At 44.7% G+C, this 20,070-nt stretch overlaps 6 non-coding genes across 6 annotated transcripts; 5 read left to right on the plus strand and 1 right to left on the minus strand.

Moving 5' to 3' along the window:
- Nucleotides 1–262: 262 nt before the first annotated feature.
- On the plus strand, nucleotides 263–378 carry LOC134982408 (U5 spliceosomal RNA). Its single transcript, XR_010191107.1, has one exon. It is a non-coding gene; the product is annotated as a U5 spliceosomal RNA (small nuclear RNA).
- Nucleotides 379–2,794: 2,416 nt separating this feature from the next.
- Nucleotides 2,795–2,907, plus strand: LOC134982465 (U5 spliceosomal RNA). The gene has a single exon (XR_010191159.1). It is a non-coding gene; the product is annotated as a U5 spliceosomal RNA (small nuclear RNA).
- A 4,828-nt stretch (nucleotides 2,908–7,735) lies between these two features.
- On the minus strand, nucleotides 7,736–7,899 carry LOC134982501 (U1 spliceosomal RNA). The gene has a single exon (XR_010191191.1). It is a non-coding gene; the product is annotated as a U1 spliceosomal RNA (small nuclear RNA).
- Nucleotides 7,900–8,043: 144 nt separating this feature from the next.
- On the plus strand, nucleotides 8,044–8,159 carry LOC134982340 (U5 spliceosomal RNA). Its single transcript, XR_010191045.1, has one exon. It is a non-coding gene; the product is annotated as a U5 spliceosomal RNA (small nuclear RNA).
- Nucleotides 8,160–8,429: 270 nt separating this feature from the next.
- On the plus strand, nucleotides 8,430–8,545 carry LOC134982415 (U5 spliceosomal RNA). Its single transcript, XR_010191113.1, has one exon. It is a non-coding gene; the product is annotated as a U5 spliceosomal RNA (small nuclear RNA).
- A 286-nt stretch (nucleotides 8,546–8,831) lies between these two features.
- On the plus strand, nucleotides 8,832–8,947 carry LOC134982382 (U5 spliceosomal RNA). The gene has a single exon (XR_010191082.1). It is a non-coding gene; the product is annotated as a U5 spliceosomal RNA (small nuclear RNA).
- Nucleotides 8,948–20,070: the final 11,123 nt, after the last annotated feature.

Genomic DNA, 20,070 nt, shown 5'->3' on the forward strand with positions numbered 1-20,070 from the left:
TTAAAGATAGAACGAGTGTGCTTTAATGTAAGCTCATTTGCATAGAAATGACAGTAAATGTTTGTTTCTTTTCAAACAGAACTTTCTTGACTATACTAATTGCTTGAAAGATCTGGGAACACATGGAAAAGAGTACAAACCATGTTTATAGCTAGGGGAAGCCTGGTGAGAAATCTGCTTTCTTTCTTTCAAATTGGGTGCTCACTTTGAGCTGAATGAGAACTGCTGGCATGGCACTCAGGCGACAGGTGGAATCTTGGTCATGCTCTGGTTTCTCTTCAGAACGAACAAATCTTTCGCCTTTTACTAAAGATTTCCGTGGAGAGGAGCAAAACTGAGTTTTATCTCATTTTTTCCTTGCCCCATCTTATTGGGGTTTTATTTTATCTGTTTAAAGATAGAACGAGTGTGCTTTAATGTAAGCTCATTTGCATAGAAATTACAGTAAATGTTTGTTTCTTTTCAAACAGAACTTTCTTGACCACACTAATTGCTTGAAAGATCTGGGAGCACATGGAAAAGAGTACAAACCATGTTTATAGCAAGGGGAAGCCTGGTGAGAAATCTGCTTTCTTTCATTCAAATTGGGTGCTCACTTTCAGCTGAATGCAGGGCCGGTGCAAGGTTCCTCGGCACCCTAGGCAAATCTTCATCGCCCCCCCCAATGCCCGGCCTCTCAGGTGAAACAGTGCGTAGGTAGCGTCTTCTAAGCTCCTTTTAAGCTTTATAAATATATACAATATACTCCTGTACTTGTGCGCAGCACTTGCGCAGAAATAGCTTAACAACGTTTCGGATGCTTTGATATTGAATCTTTAATATTGGATGTTTTGTCAAAAGATGCAACATTAAAGCATCTGAAAAGTTGATAAGCTACAGTTGTATTTCCGCATATGTGCATACTGTACTTCTTTGAAACATGTGGAGTGCCACCCATAAATACAGGAGTGCCACCCATAAATACATATATATATAGTATATACATACATAATAATTTTGACACATCCTCCAACACCGCTACACCAGTTCCCCAGTCCCCCCCAAGCCCTAGATGCTTGTACAAAGTTAAAAAAAAAAACCTCTGCAGGGTGGTGTGTTTATTAAATGTGACGTTTCAGGGACCGTATCCCCTATCTTGAAGAAGGGGAACGGTCCCCAAATGTCACATTTAATAAACAACACACCCTGCACAGGGTTTTTTTTCCACTTTGTACAAGCCTCTGAGTGCCGCCAGCTATTTGGATACCATATGCATGTGAGCATGTACCCTTATGGAGTGACAGAGGAAACAGGTTACTATATATATATATATATATATATATATATATAGTGGAAAGGAAATCAGCGGCACTCAGCAGACTGTTGTAAAGTAAAAAAGTCTTTAATCCGGTCCATATATATATATCTAAAAAGATCTATCAAGATAGATGTACTGTGTTTATACATAGATGGATATACTGTGTTGTGTGTATATGTGTGTATATATGTGTATATATATATATATATACACACACACACGTGTATATTACTGTGGCCGTTTATTGTGGCCACCTACAGACAGCTGCCACCTCTCAGGCACTAGAGAGGCGCAGCTGCTGCAGAACCTATTGCCTTTCACATAAATTAAATAAGAAGAGGCAGAGGGGGGGGAAGAAGTGAACCTAGCTACAAGATGCAGGAGGGGGGGGGGGGAGCAGCGGGAGCCTAATAGCTGTGGGGGAGCTGGTAATAAGAAGAGGCAGAGGGGGGGGGGGGGAAAGAAGTGAACCTAGCTACAAGATGCAGGAGGGGGGGGGGAGCAACGGGAGCCTAATAGCTGTGGGGGAGCTGGTAATTAGAAGAGGCAGAGGTGGGGGGGGAGAAGTGAACATAGCTACAAGATGCAGAAGGGGGGGAGAAGTGAACATAGCTACAAGATGCAGAAGGGGGGGGAGAAGTGAACAAAGCTACAAGATGCAGAAGGGGGGGGGGGAAGTGAACAAAGCTACAAGATGCAGGAGGGGAGGGGGGGGGGTGCAGCGGGAGCCTAATAGCTGTGGGGGCGCTTGTCACAAAAAGAGGCAGCAGCAGGTACTGATGCGGGAGCCGGTCGCGGGATTGGGGGGGTAGCGCGGATAACAATTTGCACTGGATTGTAGGGAGAGACGGCGCCCGATGCGGCAGCAGTGCGGACCAGGCCAGCGGGTGACTCTCCTTCATGTGCCCTGTGCCCAAATGCAGGGGTGATGGGGGGGGGGGACGCGGCGCGGGAGACCATCGCGTGGGGGAGCGGCGGGTAGTCAGTGATGCGGAGCGGACCAGGCCAGCGGGTGACTCTCCTTCATGTGCCCTGTGCCCAAATGCAGGGGTGATGGGGGGGGACGCGGGAGACCATCGCGTGGGGGAGCGGCGGGTAGTCAGTGATAGGCTGATACTGTGGGACCCGGGACCCCGGACTCAGGAGCACAGGCGGCAGCAGGCTGCACATAGCCCACATAACATAGTGGAATGTGTTATGATCGCAGAGGTGGGGGGGCGGCGGCACGGCAGGGTTGCAGAAGTAGGCACACAGTCAGTCAACTCACTTTTGAAGGCAGAGTCAGACAGACGTGGTGGGCGCACACGAGCAGCTCCTCTGTTTCTGCTGAGGCACATGATAAAAAAGTGTTCTCTTTCACTTTCGTTCACTAAGCAGTGCCGCCCTCCAGTGGTCGCCGCCCATAGGCAGCTGCCTAAAGCTGCCTAGTGGTAGCGCCGGCCCTGGCTGAATGAGAACTGCTGGCATGGCACTCAGGCGACAGGTGGAATCTTGGTCATGCTCTGGTTTCTCTTCAGAACTAACAAATATTTCGCCTTTTATTAAAGATTTCCGTGGAGAGGAGCAAAACTGAGTTTTATCTCAATTTTTGCATGCCCCATATCATACCTCCCAACTGTCCCGATTTTCGCGGGACAGTCCCGTTTTTTGGGGACTGTCCCGCTGTCCCACCTGCGGGCCGCAGTGTCCCGCGGTGGGGAGGACAGTTGGGAGGCTCTGTCTGTCGCTGCCCTGCTTAGCAGAGCAGCGGTGAATAGACGCTGTGCGCATGCGCACAGCGTCTATTCACTGAAGTCAGAGGGAGAGGTGGCATGCCAGCGGCTCACAGAGCGCTGGGCATGCCCCCTCAGTGCCGAAAACGGGGGCGTGACTCGCGATCGCGGTTCCTCGCGCGAAGCCACACCCCCTTTTACTTAGGCCACGCCCTTTTTGGGAGCGCGCGCGACTTCGCCACGCGTGTGTCCCTCTATGCGAGCCGACAAAGTTGGGAGGTATGCCCATATTATTGGGGTTTCTTTTATCAGTTTAAAGACAGAACGAGTGTGCTTTCTTGTTAGCTTTAATGTAAGTTTATTTGCATAACAATGACAGTAAATGTTTGTTTCTTTTCAAACAGAACTTTCTTGACCATGCTACTTGCTTGAAAGATCTGGGAGCACATGGAAAACAGTACAAACCATGCAGTATCACAAGAGCCTTTATTTGATCTTTCATGAAGATAGAGCAGAATTGAGGACACGTCAACAATTTCTGCCGAAGGTGGTTCATCTTTCCACATGGTGCCTTTGGCCACTGACACCTTCGTTGAGTCAAAGTCTCTGGCTGTGGTCAGAACTTTGAAAATTTATGTCACCAGAACGGTTCAGATTAGGAAAACAGAGGCTCTGTTTGTCCTGTATGCTCCCAACAGGATTGGGTGTCCTGCTTCCATGCAGACCATTATGCGCTGGATCTGTGGTAAGATTCAGCATGCTCATTCCACGGCAGGATTGCCGTTACTGAATTAGGTGAAGACCCATTCTACTAGAAAGGTGGGTTCATCCTGGGCAGCTGGTCGGGGAGTCTCGGCATTGCAACTTTGCCGAGCAGCTATTTAGTAAACACTTTTGCTAAGTTTTACAAGTTTGATACCTTGGCCGATGATAACCTCAAGGTGGGTCATTCGGTGCTGCAGAGTCGTACGCACTCTTCCACCCGTTCAAGAGCTTTGGTATAACCCCATGGTTCTTAATGTGACCCCAGCATCCTCTAGGTCGTATGAGAAAATAGGATTTTAATACCTACCGGTAAATCCTTTTCTCTTAGTCTGTAGAGGATGCTGGGCACCCGTCCCAGTCCATACTGTGTCTGCAGTTATTACTTGTGGTTATACACATGTTGTGTTATGGTTCTGGTCAGCTTTTTGCTGCAATTGTTCATGCCGTTGGCTTGTGTTCTGTTGAATGCCACGTTCTGCGGCATGCTTAAGGTGTGAGCTGGTAAGATGCTCACCTTAGTTTAACAATAAATCCTTTCCTCGAAATGTCCGTCTCCCTGGGCACAGTTCCTATAACAGGAGTCTGGAGGAGGGGCATAGAGGGAGGAGCCAGTTCACACCCTTTGATAGTCTTAAAGTGCCCATGTCTCTTGCGGATCCCGTCTATACCCCATGGTTCTTAATGTGACCCCAGCATCCTCTACGGACTAAGAGAAAAGGATGCCCTTGCGCACTATCCTGACTTCTCCTCCCGTCTGCTTACTTTGTGCCTTCCAACGCACAATGCGAACTACAGGTGGTGCTGTAGGGCCCACACCCTTTTACTTGCCTTACAGAACAGCTCTGGAGCTGTTACAGTGCCCAGCTGCTGCAAGAAATCAGCTTGAATGCTTCAGGGGATGGGGCATGGCCAACATGAGCCCCACACCAAAGGAGGGTGGGGGTGTTTAATGAGAACTAGGGGTCATCCAAGCACTGCAAAAGGCCGCCATGCCCTGCACGCCCCTTTTCTCTTTTCATATGCAGATGAGGGTTCCAGCCAACTTTGGCCCACTGCTTGGATAACATCACTGTATGCAAATCCGTCTGCTGCAGACCTTCCCCCAGGAATGCTTGTACTAGATGTTGCATATGGTTTGATATTTGATGGTGCTTCAGTATTAGGCAGCCTTCCGCCCTCCCATGTTCATCTGAAAAGATGTGGTCTCCCTGCAGTTGTTGTCCGCAGACGAGAGTTCCCTTGTGCTTCCTCAGTTGAATCTCCTTAACTTGACGGGGGAGGGGCTGCCAGAGCAGACACCCTCCCCAGCCCTATCCCAACTCATACTTATTTTGCATATGAGATTTCTTGATCATGAAGATTGTTCTCACAGGGTGAGGTTCATCCATTATATTTTAAAATAGGAAGGTACAAATTACATATTTGAATTGCATTTATGTGCTGGATTCAAATGTCCCCCCCCCCCCCCCTTCCATTCTCAATTGTGCCCGTCAGCAGCTATTCTAAGGTTGCTGCCAATGGGTGTGACACATTTATTTCTTCTGTGGGGTACACTGGACTCCACAAGGATTCACATTGGGGTGTAGAGTAGGATCTTGATCTGAGGCACCAACCGGCTCAAAGCTTTTGACTGTTCCCAAGATGCTCAGTGCATTCTCCTCTATAACCCCGCTTCCATGAACAGGGAGCTCAGTTTGTAGTTGGTGCCTTCAGTAGCAGGCCACTTAACAGGGGCCTGCCTCAGGCAGCCTATTCTTAGCTATAAATTTTGACAAGAAAAGAAGAACTTTTTTTATGAGAATCTACAAGGGCTGCAGCAGGCTAGGTCTAATAGACATCTTTACTGCAGCTTCATCACTCCCAGCGGCGCTGTATACTCCCGTGCCCCGGTTGCTGGGTCACTGCAGCGGAGGCTCCGCTTTCATCCTAAGGTCAGTCACACACACACCACCCTTCCGGATCACGAGGCCGCTGATGAAGGGGAGCGTGGCCGTAGGGGGTGGACCGTGTGCGCACTGGCGTGGACACTGATTACTGGGCAGCCGCTCCACTAGCCACCAGGAACAGTTAAGGAGCACAGGTCTGGGGGTTTTTCTCCTATATTAACCCAATTTTGTACTGCCCGCAGCGCATTGTGATAGGTAATAGGGCCTGATTCAGGTTGGATTGCAATCACAATAAGCGATCCAACTGCAAAAATTGCTAAGAGCATACGCATGTGCCTGCATTTTCTGCGGCACCCCGCAGAGAATGCGATCGCCTCTGCCTGTCAATCAGGGCGGGGGGGGGGGGGGATAGGTGGGTCAGCAACACTCCATTTCCAAGTCAGGGATGGAGCGGTGCGGGTGCAAGGCTTCAAAATGGGGTCTGCAACGGAGGAGACACAGGGGGCGTGGTCACAGCGGCTGTATGACATCACATTCAGCCGCTGTGATCACAAAAATGGTGGCGGCTTCCTGCGCGCACATACAGTCTGCACCAGCAGGAGGCTACACCATTTTTTATGATCACGCTGAACTGCAGTGCGACTGCAATTACAGCATGGTCAAGAAGGGAGGCGTCATGCTGGGTGGCCATGCCTTTTCACTGTGCAGGAGCCAGCACCGCTCACACACTAGTCCCCGGGTGCAGCCCCCAACCCCCGGGACACCCGGAGCAACAAAATGTAGATTCAGGCCACCAGGCCACGCCCCTACCTATGAAACCATGCCTCCTTTTTACCATTGCGCTGCTTATCTGCGCGCACTGCATTACAATCTCCCTCGCCACCTCTCTGGGTGTCACCAGTAATAGTGACACCTCTGCCATGCTTGTAGCAGCTGGTCCTAAGATCTACGCCTCAAGCCCTGAGTGTTTGCCCTTGTGACTTGTTGATCATCATAGCGAAGCATATGCTTACAGAAAACTGCAGGGGCTTAGATTGAAAATAAAAAAATTGATGGGTATAAGGTAGAGAGGAGCGGGTTCGGTTCTCCGAGAACCGAATTCCCCACGAACTCCACGTGGTTTACACTGGTCCGAGGCAGGCTCGGTTGTTCCCGCCTGACTCGGAAAACCTGAACAAGGGAAAATGTCATCATCCCGCTGTCGGATTCTCGCGAGATTCGGATTCCATATAAAGAGCTGTGCGTTGCCGACATTTTTACTCGTGCATTGAAGAGAGAGCGGAATGGACGTGGCTATGTTCTCTCAGTGGAAATCTCAATATCAGTGCTCAGTATCAGTGGTTACTTATTGCTGCTGAGTAATACTAGTAGTGTGTCTCTCCTGCTCAGTGTCAGTTCTCAGTAGTATCCTCATCAGTGCTCAGTATCACTGCTCATTGTCTTGTGCTGCATTGTGGTGCTCAGCATACTACAGTACATTACTAATAGTCCAGTGCTGCATCTTGCTGCTCAGTGTCAGTTCTAGTATCCTCATCAGTGCTCACTATCACTGTTCATTGAATTTTGGTTTTCTGTATACTACAGTAACATAGTAATATAGTAACATATAGTAACATAGTTTTTGAGGTTGAATAGAGGCAAATTGCCCATCGTGTTCAACCTGTTTTAAGTTGTGATGATTCTACATACTTGCTGAATAATGTTTTATGACTAGTTAGCTACTATAACTCATGTTACCCCCGGATTAACCATGTTGATATTTTAAGTATTATAACCTTGGATAGCTTTTTCATTCAGAAATGTATCCATTCCTTTTTTAAATCCAATTACAGAGTCCGCCATTACCACCTTCCCTGGCAGGGAATTCCACATCCTGATTGCCCTAACAGTGAAGATCATAGTATCTCACCTGGCAGGTAAGTAGGAGTTGGGCTAGAGCTGTGGAGGATTGCTGCTCGGGCACCCCCTGTCAAGTGAAGGAGATCCAACTGAGGCAGCACAAGGGAACTCTCGAAAGAAGAACAAGGCTAGAGGAAGATCTGAGACAAAGAAATCTGACTTTTACCAGAGCTGACCAGAGGAAAGCACAAACACAGTCCCCCACTACCACAAATAATGCAGTCGAGTTTCCCACATTTGGGGAAATCACAGGGGTCAGCATACCCAGAATGCAATGAATGAACCTCACCCTGGGAAAACAATCTTCATGACCATGGTATCTCCTATGCAAAATAAGTATGATTTGGGATAGGGCTGGGGAGGGCCGCTGCTCAGGCACATCTCTGTCAAGTAAAGGAGATTCAACTGAGGCAGCACAAGGGAACTCTCATCTGGGGACAACAACTGCAGGGAGAACACATATTTTCAGATGAAAATCTTGGTCATGCTCTGGTTTCTCTTCAGAACGAACAAATCTTTCGCCTTTTACTAAAGATTTCCGTGGAGAGGAGCAAAACTGAGTTTTACCTCAATTTTTGCATGCCCCATCTTTTTGGGGTTTCTTTTATCGGTTTAAAGATAGAATGAGTGTGCTTTAATGAAAGCTCATTTGCATAGAAATTACAGTAAATGTTTGTTTCTTTTCAAACAGAACTTTCTTGACCATGCTACTTGCTTGAAAGATCTGGGAGCACATGGAATACAGTACAAACCATGCTTATAGCAAGGAGAAGCCAGGTGAGAAATCTGCTTTCTTTCAAATTGGGCGCTCACTTTGATCTGAATGAGGACTGCTGGCATGGCACTCAGGCGACAGGTGGAATCTTGGTCATGCTCTGGTTTCTCTTCAGAATGAACAAATCTTTCGCCTTTTATTAAAGATTTCCGTGGAGAGGAGCAAAACTGAGTTTTATCTCAATTTTTGCATGCCCCATATTATTGGGGTTTCTTTTATCAGTTTAAAGACAGAACGAGTGTGCTTTCTTGTTGGCTTTAATGTAAGTTAATTTGTATAACAATGACAGTAAATGTCTGTTTCTTTTCAAGCAGAACTTTCTTGACCATACTAATTGCTTGAAAGATCTGGGAGCACATGGAAAAGAGTACAAACCATGCTTATAGCAAGGGGAAGCCTGGTGAGAAATCTGCTTTCTTTCTTTCATATTGGGTGCTCACTTTGAGCTGAATGAGGACTGCTGGCATGGCACTCAGGCGACAGGTGGAATCTTGGTCATGCTCTGGTTTCTCTTCAGAACGAACAAATCTTTCGCCTTTTACTAAAGATTTCCGTGGAGAGGAGCAAAACTGAGTTTTGTCTCAATTTTTGCATGCCCCATATTATTGGGGTTTCTTTTATCAGTTTAAAGACAGAACGAGTGTGCTTTCTTGTTAGCTTTAATGTAAGTTGCCATAGATGCAGTGAAACACGCGTGTAGGGCACGGCGTGTCCGCGTGTATTTGACTCATGTGAAATGTTATAAAACAAAAATATATGATTATGATGTTAGCTGTTAGTCTCCACTAATAGGGAATAGAAGCTGAGCTATAAGAAAGGAATACACTAGATATGATGTCACTTAGCAATTACAATGTCTAAAGTGCATACAGATAGCTACTAATAACTCTTGATAAGAAAGTATATCAGTGTGGGTATATTTATATGATGGAATATTGGGACTAGTGAATATATATCACTCCTGCTGTCCAGATTGGCAATAACCAGACAATTATGATAAGAGTAGAGATGTCACATGGGCTGCTATAGATATTAATTTAATGCTGTATGTGTCATTTGTTACAAATGGATACATTTTCTATGAGTCAGCCTAGCAGCTGCATGTTCTAACAGAACACTATCCTCACACAGAATCTGCTAACCTTGAGATAACTAAATGACAGTGTGTAACAGTCTCTTTACTATAAGACTGTTACAAAGTAATATATATATTTGAAGTCAGTCTAGCAGCTGTGTGTTCCAGCAGTTTATAAGACAAAGAAAATCTCCTATTGTGGAATCTAGACACATGGGACTGCTGGCCTGTGTCATACTATTTCTATGTAATACCAGTAACATGTATATAACTGTTACATAATTGTTACAAATGGATAAATCTTTGAGTCAGCCTAGCAGCTGCATGTCCTAACAGGACACCATAAATCCTTTACAGTGTAACAAATTGATTGGTAACACTTAAAGGCTGGAGAGCAGTTATATGCCTTACTAGCATACTCAATATACCACATTATTACACCAGTTACCACGATTATTGACAGCGCATTTGATATATTATATTACCCTCACATTGAGTCTGTTTACCTTTAGATAACTAAGTGACCGAATATGTAACAGTTTCTCTATCATAAGACTGTTACAAAGTGAGATAGATATATTTGGAAGTCAGTCAAACAGCTGTGTGTTTCAGCGGTTTATAAGAAAATTCCTCATTGTGGAATCTGGACCACTAAGGGTTATTATATATATAGCACATGGAATTGCCACATCTCCCTATATGATAATTTCATTACACTGTAACATAATAAGAATTAACTCTTTAACAGTGTAAATAGAGAGTAATGAATCTCTGACACATGGAATATATTATTTCTTAGATGAATTGGATAAACCATTATGACAGACACTTTGCTTCCTAATAAGAATTGAGGTGGCTATACCTCTAAGGAAAGCATTATTGCCTACGCCTAGATCAGATTAAATAAGATCTGGCTGAATATATGAAGGAAGGTTGCTATTTATATGAGAATTGGAATTGCTATATTCCTTAAGGCAACCCCACCGATTGATATATGTTGTCAATTAAGTATATCTGAACGGCTATATCTGGACCAGATTTAATAAGATCTGGCTGATTATATGAAGGAGGGCTGCTATTTATATTGGAATTGCCATATTCCTTAAGGCAACCGCACCTGTTGGTATATCTCGCCAATTAACTATATCTAAACAGCTAAATTAAAGCTATTCATCATTTTTTTTAGTTTGGATATTAATAAATATGATCTTTCCATGATGCATAGAGATTTCCCTATCAAGTGATTCCTTATCCGATATAGAAAGCTATCCCCCTATGGTATTGAATTTAGGAATATAGTCTTAGGGGACACAGAGAAATAAGTGATCCCCATCTACCTAAGCACCCCACAAATTGGAGGCTAGCTTACCGGTTATACTCAATCACCCCCACAAATTCGCCAATGGGGATGGCTTCCCGGGAGGTAACCCCTATTGAGTGAAGGGAGTATATAGGATATGACCCAGTGGTACCTGACGACATAGATACTAACAGCTATTTAATAACATTACGCTAGAAAGTGATTATTAGCAACATATATATCTATATAAACAACCCCGCCAGGGTTGTGCCTTCAAAAATAATCACACACGGACACGCTTTTTAAACCTTTTTTTCACATCTCTTTATTCTTCTTATGCACATGTATGTTAGTTCTGTGATTTTAACCTTTATGTTTCACTGCAGTTTGGGATAATAATATTAATATTTATCCAATTTGAATACATACTTAATAAAGGTTATATTTTATGATTCATTCATTCTGTCCAGTGCGTCAACAGTGCAGATTTCTTCTTGTTTTTTCTCCCAAATTCTATAACAATGACAGTAAATGTTGTTACTTTTCAAACAGAACTTTCTTGACCATGCTACTTGCTTGAAAGATCTGGGAGCACATGGAAAACAGTACAAACCATGCAGTATCACAAGAGCTTTTGATCTTTGATCTTTCATGAAGATAGAGCAGAATTGAGGACACGTCAACAATTTCTGCCGAAGGTGGTTCATCTTTCCACATGGTGCCTTTGGCCACTGACACCTTCGTTGAGTCAAAGTCTCTGGCTGTGGTCAGAACTTTGAAAATTTATGTCACCAGAACAGTTCAGATTAGGAAAACAGAGGCTCTGTTTGTCCTGTATGCTCCCAACAGGATTGGGTGTCCTGCTTCCATGTAGACCATTATGCGCTGGATCTGTGGTAAGATTCAGCATGCTCATTCCACGGCAGGATTGCCGTTACTGAATTAGGTGAAGACCCATTCTACTAGAAAGGTGGGTTCATCCTGGGCAGCTGGTCGGGGAGTCTCGGCATTGCAACTTTGCCGAGCAGCTATTTAGTAAACACTTTTGCTAAGTTTTACAAGTTTGATACCTTGGCTGATGATAACCTCAAGTTGGGTCATTCGGTGCTGCAGAGTCGTACGCACTCTCCCACCCGTTCAAGAGCTTTGGTATAACCCCATGGTTCTTAATGTGACCCCAGCATCCTCTAGGTCGTATGAGAAAATAGGATTTTAATACCTACCGGTAAATCCTTTTCTCTTAGTCCGTAGAGGATGCTGGGCACCCGTCCCAGTCCATACTGTGTCTGCAGTTATTACTTGTGGTTATACACATGTTGTGTTATGGTTCTGGTCAGCTTTTTGCTGCAATTGTTCATGCCGTTGGCTTGTGTTCTGTTGAATGCCACGTTCTGCGGCATGCTTAAGGTGTGAGCTGGTAAGATGCTCACCTTAGTTTAACAATAAATCCTTTCCTCGAAATGTCCGTCTCCCTGGGCACAGTTCCTATAACTGGAGTCTGGAGGAGGGGCATAGAGGGAGGAGCCAGTTCACACCCTTTGAAAGTCTTAAAGTGCCCATGTCTCTTGCGGATCCCGTCTATACCCCATGGTTCTTAATGTGACCCCAGCATCCTCTACGGACTAAGAGAAAAGGATGCCCTTGCGCACTATCCTGACTTCTCCTCCCGTCTGCTTACTTTGTGCCTTCCAACGCACAATGCGAACTACAGGTGGTTGTTCAGCCTCTCACTAAGCCCTTTCTGGCAAATTTGAAGCCTACAGTATAACCACCTTTACTTTTCAATAATCTGTTCAGAAGAGGTGTTTGTAGAACGGTGTTTTATTATTCAGTAAAGGGATCACAGATATGATGCGTTGATTTGATGTACAATACGATATGATGATATGTGATAATGAGGTAAAACTGTTAATGAAACAAGAATATGCAATTATGATATGCATGTGAAAAGCAAAATGGATATACACAAGTACATATAACATAGGCTGTGCAAACATGTGATTACATGTGCGAGTATAAACTACAGTGCAGCTAACATTACTCACTGGCTAAACAGGTTGAGATGAGACATTTAATATACAAACTCACCATCGAATGCTATATGAGAGTTGGACCCATGTAAAGCATGACTGTCTGGGACCATGAGGGAAGTAGAAAGGCTGATCCCAGCTTCTTCATCCCAGAATGCATTGCAAGACTGGCTACAAGAGGCTATGAGGGTCAAATTAATTGATGGGACTGACCACTAGATGGGGCAATAATACAACTTTCTGTAGTAAAAGTAATCAGATCTACACAAAGCAAATGCTGAAGGCATGACACTCCCCGTCTGGTATCACTGGTACCATATTTTAAACTCTAAACAGATAACAATAAGAATAGTTCAGTCACTGGTCTGAGGAACAACTTAGTCTCTCCTCGCTTACAGATCTTGACCTCAACCTTACGAACCTTCCCATCCTTGCTTGGGAACGTCTTGGTGACAAGACTTAAAGGCCATTCGTTGCGTTGTGACTGGCAATCTCTGACGAGCACAATGTCACCTGGTTTTAAGTTGGGTTTGGCAACTTGCCACTTGCTCCTTGACTGCAGGGTAGAAAGGTATTGTCTTTTCCATCTGTCCCAAAGGGTGTTTGCAAGGCTTTGAACTTGTCTCCATTGACGTTTGAACAGGTCTTTGGTATTGAATTCTCCAGGAGGAGCATAGGTAATCCCGGTCTTCTGTGTAAGAAGAGTGGCCGGAGTAAGTAGAAGTGGGTCTTCTGGGTCATTAGACACTGAAGTCAATGGTCTTCCGTTGACAATAGCTGAGACTTCAGCCATGAAGGTTGTTAAGCTCTCGTGAGTAAGTCTTGCAGTTCCCACTTGCAAGAATATGGAATCAAGGATTCTGCGTATCATGCCGATCATCCTTTCCCAGGCACCTCCCATATGAGAAGAATGAGGCGGGTTGAAGGTCCATGTACAACCTTGCTCACTGAGATATCTCTCTATGCTTTTAGTGTCAATGTTCGAATTAATTTGTAATTCTTTGGCTGCTCCAATGAAGTTGGTACCTCTGTCGGACCGGATGTGTTTTACTGGGCCACGGATAGCAATGAAGCGTCTAAAGGCATTGATGAAGCTTGAAGTGTCCATTGATTCTATAACTTCGATGTGAACAGCTCTGATGCTCATACAAGTGAATACAACCGCCCAGCGCTTGCTGTTCGCATTCGCACCTCTAGTATGTCGTGTGATGACAGTCCATGGACCAAATACATCAAGACCAACATTGGAGAAAGGAGGGTCTGTACTAAGTCTGTCTGTTGGAAGATTAGCCATCTTCTGAGTTTGGGAAGTACCACGAAGTCTACGGCAAATGATACATTTGAAGATTGTGCTGCTTACACACCTTTTCGCTCCAATAATCCAGAACCCAGCTGATCGTAGAGCTCCTTCGGTAAACAATCGTCCTTGGTGTTTGACTTCGTTGTGATAGTGTTGCACAATTAAAGAAGCTATGTGGTGACTCCCAGGAATGATTAAAGGATTTTTCTCATTTGTCTCCAAGTTTGCTTCTTGAAGACGGCCTCCTACTCTCAATAAATGATTTTCATCAAGAAAAGGGTCTAGCTTTTTTAAGGTGCTGTCTTTGGGAATAGGATTTCCACTGTTAATGCAGTCGATCTCTCCGGAAAAGATTTGGTGCTGCACAACACGGATGATAAGGTTCTTGGATCGTTGTGTTTCTTCTGGTGCGTAAACATTTTGACAGTGGTGCCAACCTTTACATCCATTCACACTTACAGATGCGTTGCGTTTAAATGAATGGACTATGTGAGTTAAGCAGGTAATGGCTCTGACAAGTGATTTCCAAGTTGAAAATCTTTGGAATCTGTGAGGCTGAAGTTGACAATCTGAAGTTACGGTATGGATTGTAGTTATTTGTGGACGAATTTCAACATCTGAGTCTGCGTCTACTAGCTTGAATATGCTACTTTCAGGATTGTTCGAATCTGCCTTGTACAGGAATTCAGGTCCTCTGAGCCATGTAGTGTCTTTGAGGATACTGGCTGGGACAGCTCTTGTAGCGTGATCTGCTGGATTGTGAGCAGTAGATACATAGTGCCACTGTTTTGGATTGGTGGATCTTCTGATTCTTAGCACACGATTGCTGACATAAACATGGAACCGTCTGGTCTCGTTGCATATGTAGCCTAATACTACCTTACTGTCTGTGTAGAAATCTGCTTCAGAGAGTCCAATTGGTAACTCAGATGAAATGAGCTCAGCTAATTCTACAGCTAGTACTGCAGCACAAAGTTCAAGTCTGGGCACTGTGTGTTCTGGACGTGGAGCTAACTTTGCTTTGCCCATGACAAATCCAATATGACATTGTCCCTTGATGTCCATGGTCTTAAGATATGCAACTGCAGCAATTGCTTGGGTTGAGGCATCAGAGAATACACATAGTCTCTGGTTTTGTACTGCTGTAGAAGGCACGGGGGCATATGGACGTGTAATGCGGAGGTTGGTTAAGGTAGATAGAGAATCTTTCCACTCTTGCCACAAGTTTCTTTTCTGGGGAGGCAGTGGGGCATCCCAGTCAATTGACTCACAGGTTAGGTCTCTGAGCAAAGCTTTACCTTGGATAGTGACAGGAGCTGCAAATCCTAAGGGGTCGTACAAGCTGTTTAGAGTAGAGAGAACACCTCTGCGAGTGAAGGGTCTTTCTTCGCTGTTTACTTGGAAGGTAAAGGTGTCAGATTTTAAGTCCCACAAGAGTCCAAGGCTACGTTGAGCTGGTGGGGAATCGGTTCCTAAATCCAAGTCTCTTAAATCGCTGGTATGATCTTGGGAAGGGAAGGCTTCCATCACTACTTTGCTGTTGGAAGCTATTTTGTGAAGCCTCAGGTTTGAACAAGCAAGCATTTCCTGAGCTCTTTTGAGGAGGCTGATTGCTGTCTCGGCTGTTGGCATAGATTTTAGGCAGTCATCCACGTAGAAGTCTTTATCTACAAGTTGTCTAACATCAGAACCATACTCTAGCTCACCCTCTTGAGCTGAACGTCTGAGTCCATAGATGGCAACTGCAGGTGAAGGGCTGTTACCAAAGATGTGTACCTTCATGCGATACTCCGTGATGTCTTTTGAGGGGTCATTGTCTCTGAACCAGAAGAATCTTAGGAAATTCCTGTCTTTTTCTCTCACAAGAAAGCAATGAAACATTTGTTGAATGTCAGCTGTGAAGGCAATAGAGTCTTTTCGGAAACGGATGAGTACTCCTAGGAGTTTGTTGTTAAGGTCTGGTCCTGTCAGGAGTACGTCATTTAAAGAAACACCTTCAAACTGGGCACTGGAATTGAACACCACTCTTATCTGACCTGGTTTCTTCGGGTGATATACTCCGAACATTGGCAGGTACCAGCATTCTTCTGTGTCTTTAAGAATGGGAGCTATCTCGGCGTGACCATTCTCAAATATTTTAGCCATAAAGGAGAAGAAATTATCTTTCATCTCTGGTTTCCTGTGAAAGTTGTGTTTAAGTGAAGAGAAGCGTTTGAGTACTTGTTCTCTGTCATTAGGAAGGCGTTGTCTGGGTGTTCTAAAGGGTAGAGGAGCAACCCAGCTGTTGGCATCATCCTTGACTAGTCCTTTCTCCATTATTTCCAAGAATAGTTTGTCCTCTATGGACATTGCCACCTGGTCATCCTTCTTTGTTCTCTGGAAGACTGCGTGTCCCAGATGATCTTGATAGTTGTCACAGATATGGTTGTCACTAGTTGAGTCTATGAAGGTACAGTGTGGTAATTCCTTTATGAGGAAATGGTTATGACATGGCTGGAATAGAGAAGGGCGTCCATTTTCTAAAGTACAGGTAAGCATGCTGTTGACAGAATCTGGTTTATGCACATCTCCAAGACATACTTCTCCTATTATTACCCATCCCAGATCCAGTCTTTGAGCGTAAGGTGCGTTATGTGGACCATTAATCTGACTTCTGGCTTTGTGGACTTGTAGGATATCCCTCCCAATGAGTAGATTTATTTGGGCATGTGGATCCAGTTCTGGTATCAGATGTGCTATGCGTTTCAAATGTGTATGGTGTTTAGCTACATCTGGTGTAGGAATCTCACTCCTATTGTCTGGAATCTCGTCACACTCTGTGATAGTTGGTAAAGAGAGACATGTCTTCCCATCCAAGGACTCAATTTGATAGCCAGTTGCTCTCCTTCCTGTTGTCTCAAAACTCCCTGCGCAGGATCTTAAGGAGTAAGGAGTGCTGGGTCCTTTAACATTAAAGGTCTCAAAGAAGATTGATCTGGCTAGAGACCTGTTACTTTGGTCATCTAGGATTGCATAAAGTTTAACGGCTTTGTCTGGATGGCCTTTGGGGTAAACTTTGACTAAACATATTTTGGAGCAGGATCTACCGCTAATGGCATCTTTGCAGACTTCGGTACATTGTGAAGTTATTTCTGGTGTGACTGCAACAGTGTCTTTTTGTTCTACACTGTGCTCCCCGCCATGCTCTGTATCGGTATAACTGTGTTGCAAAGCCCATGGGGGAGGACCAGGGTGTAGAGCGGTATTGTGGTCTGTGCTGTGGCATTCTGTGCAGTTAGCACTAACCTTGCAGTCCTTGGCGAGGTGTGATGTGGAGGAACAGCACTTGTAGCAGATCCTATTCTCCTTTAAGAAGGCTTTGCGGTTCTCCAGGGACTTTTCTCTGAAGGTTCTGCATTTCAGGAGAGGATGCGGTTTGTGATGCAGAGGACATTGCTTGGCTGGATCTTTGTCTGTGGTCTCTTGGCGATTAAAGCTGGTAGACCTGCGGAAAGAATCTGAATAATGCACATTAGTCTTGTGAACTGCAACTGATGTTTTGCGGGGGTTAGGTACCATAGGTGCAGTATTTGTCAAGGTAAAGGCAAAACTAGGATCATTCCTGGTCATAGCTTGCTGGTGTACAAAGTCCACGAAAACTGAGAATGGTGGAAATTGCACTTTGTTCTGCCGCTTATATTTGGAGCCATGGTTGATCCATTGTTCCTGCAGATTATACGGTAGTTTCTGCACTATAGGGTTAACGCCTCTGGCTGTGTCAAGGAAGGCAAGTCCTGGTAAATCTCCCTCACATTTAGCTACTTGAAGTTCTTTTAGTAAGTCACTTAGTTCTCTGAGTCTCTGATAGCCTTTGTTGGGTAACCTGGGGAAATCGTCTATTCTTTTGAACAGAGCACTCTCTATTATCTCTGGTGAGCCATAGCACTCATTAAGTCTATCCCAGATCATCCTAAGTCCATTCTCAGGGTGGTTAATGTTAATCACTCTTATCCTTCTAGCATGTTCTGCAGATTCATTCCCAAGCCATTTAATTAAGAGGTCTATCTCTTCACTATGTGAAAGGTCTATTCCTCTGATAGCGTTTTGAAAAGAGGACTGCCAGGCTCTGAAGTTCTCAGGGCGATCATTGAACTTTGAAATACTAATCGTGACTAATTCACGGCGGGTGAGAAATTTAGCAAAGTCTAATGTGTCCTGATTGGCTCTTGGAGATGTCGGTACATTAACACGGTAGGTATATGGTGTGTAGTCATACCTGTTAGTGTTGTCTGGTTCCCGACGGTTGGTATCACACCGCTTCTGTGTGAAGTAGGCTGTGTCTTTCTTGGAGTTTGCAGATTCAGACATCTGAGGTGGGGAAGAGTTGTCCCTCATAGGTTCACAGTGTCTAGGATTCTCTTGCTTGCAAATGTGTGGTCTGTTGTCCACTGGTGGTGGCGCTGTAGAGTGTACTTGATTTGTTTGCATGAGGTCTGAATGCGTACCTTGTAAAGATGGAGGGTTGCTACTCCTTTTTGAGACTTGACGTACGTATTCTGATGTGCGTTGCAGTGAATCCTGAGATCCATTCTCTGTGTCAAGTACATTGGTTCTTCTTATATCAGGGAGTTCTGCAGTCTCCAAGATTTCTGCTTCAGCTATGGCAGCCGCTGCCTCCTTCTCTGCAGCGAGCTTCTCGCCGATTGCTTCTAAGCGTTTGCTCTCGATTTTTAATTGCATCTCCTGCTCGGCAAAGTTAGCCCTTACTTTTGCGGCTTCCGCTTTTGCACGTGCCATGATGGCTGCATTACTGACAGACAAGGATTTGGAGGAACCAGAGACTTGGGACCTTGTTTTGTATGAGGATATCGTTTTCTGTGACATGGTGATCTGGTAGAGATGTTTGATTGTGTAGAGACTGCTGTAATGCTGTCTGCAAGTAACTGTTCAGACTGGTCGCAGATCTCTGAGGAGTCAGTATCTTTGAACTGTTATGAAGCTGCTTGACTGTGAAGAGACTGTTGTGTTGCCTTATAAGCGTGGCTGCACTGACTTGTACAGGTTTCTGTGTAGTCAAATGGCGGTACTCCTATTGCTGAGCTGCCATAGTTGGTAGACTGTATAGAAACTGTGTGGCTGTCATATGCAGATAGCTGTGGCTGGCAGTGTAACGGCTCTGTAAGTCAGTATATGTCCCCACTGCTGACAGGCAATGATTTACTGACGGAGTCAGTGTTAGAGAGTCCATCTGCTTGTAGCATTCGATGTTTTACTGTTCAGCCTCTCACTAAGCCCTTTCTGGCAAATTTGAAGCCTACAGTATAACCACCTTTACTTTTCAATAATCTGTTCAGAAGAGGTGTTTGTAGAACGGTGTTTTATTATTCAGTAAAGGGATCACAGATATGATGCGTTGATTTGATGTACAATACGATATGATGATATGTGATAATGAGGTAAAACTGTTAATGAAACAAGAATATGCAATTATGATATGCATGTGAAAAGCAAAATGGATATACACAAGTACATATAACATAGGCTGTGCAAACATGTGATTACATGTGCAAGTATAAACTACAGTGCAGCTAACATTACTCACTGGCTAAACAGGTTGAGATGAGACATTTAATATACAAACTCACCATCGAATGCTATATGAGAGTTGGACCCATGTAAAGCATGACTGTCTGGGACCATGAGGGAAGTAGAAAGGCTGATCCCAGCTTCTTCATCCCAGAATGCATTGCAAGACTGGCTACAAGAGGCTATGAGGGTCAAATTAATTGATGGGACTGACCACTAGATGGGGCAATAATACAACTTTCTGTAGTAAAAGTAATCAGATCTACACAAAGCAAATGCTGAAGGCATGACAGTGGTGCTGCAGGGCCCACACCCTTTTACTTGCCTTACAGAACAGCTCTGGAGCTGTTACAGTGCCCAGCTGCTGCAAGAAATCAGCTTGAATGCTTCAGGGGATGGGGCATGGCCAACATGAGCCCCACACCAAAGGAGGGTGGGGGTGTTTAATGCGAACTAGGGGTCATCC

This window comes from Pseudophryne corroboree (assembly GCF_028390025.1).
Source record: "Pseudophryne corroboree isolate aPseCor3 chromosome 12 unlocalized genomic scaffold, aPseCor3.hap2 SUPER_12_unloc_1, whole genome shotgun sequence".
In the NCBI taxonomy this organism is placed as follows: Eukaryota; Metazoa; Chordata; class Amphibia; order Anura; family Myobatrachidae; genus Pseudophryne; species Pseudophryne corroboree.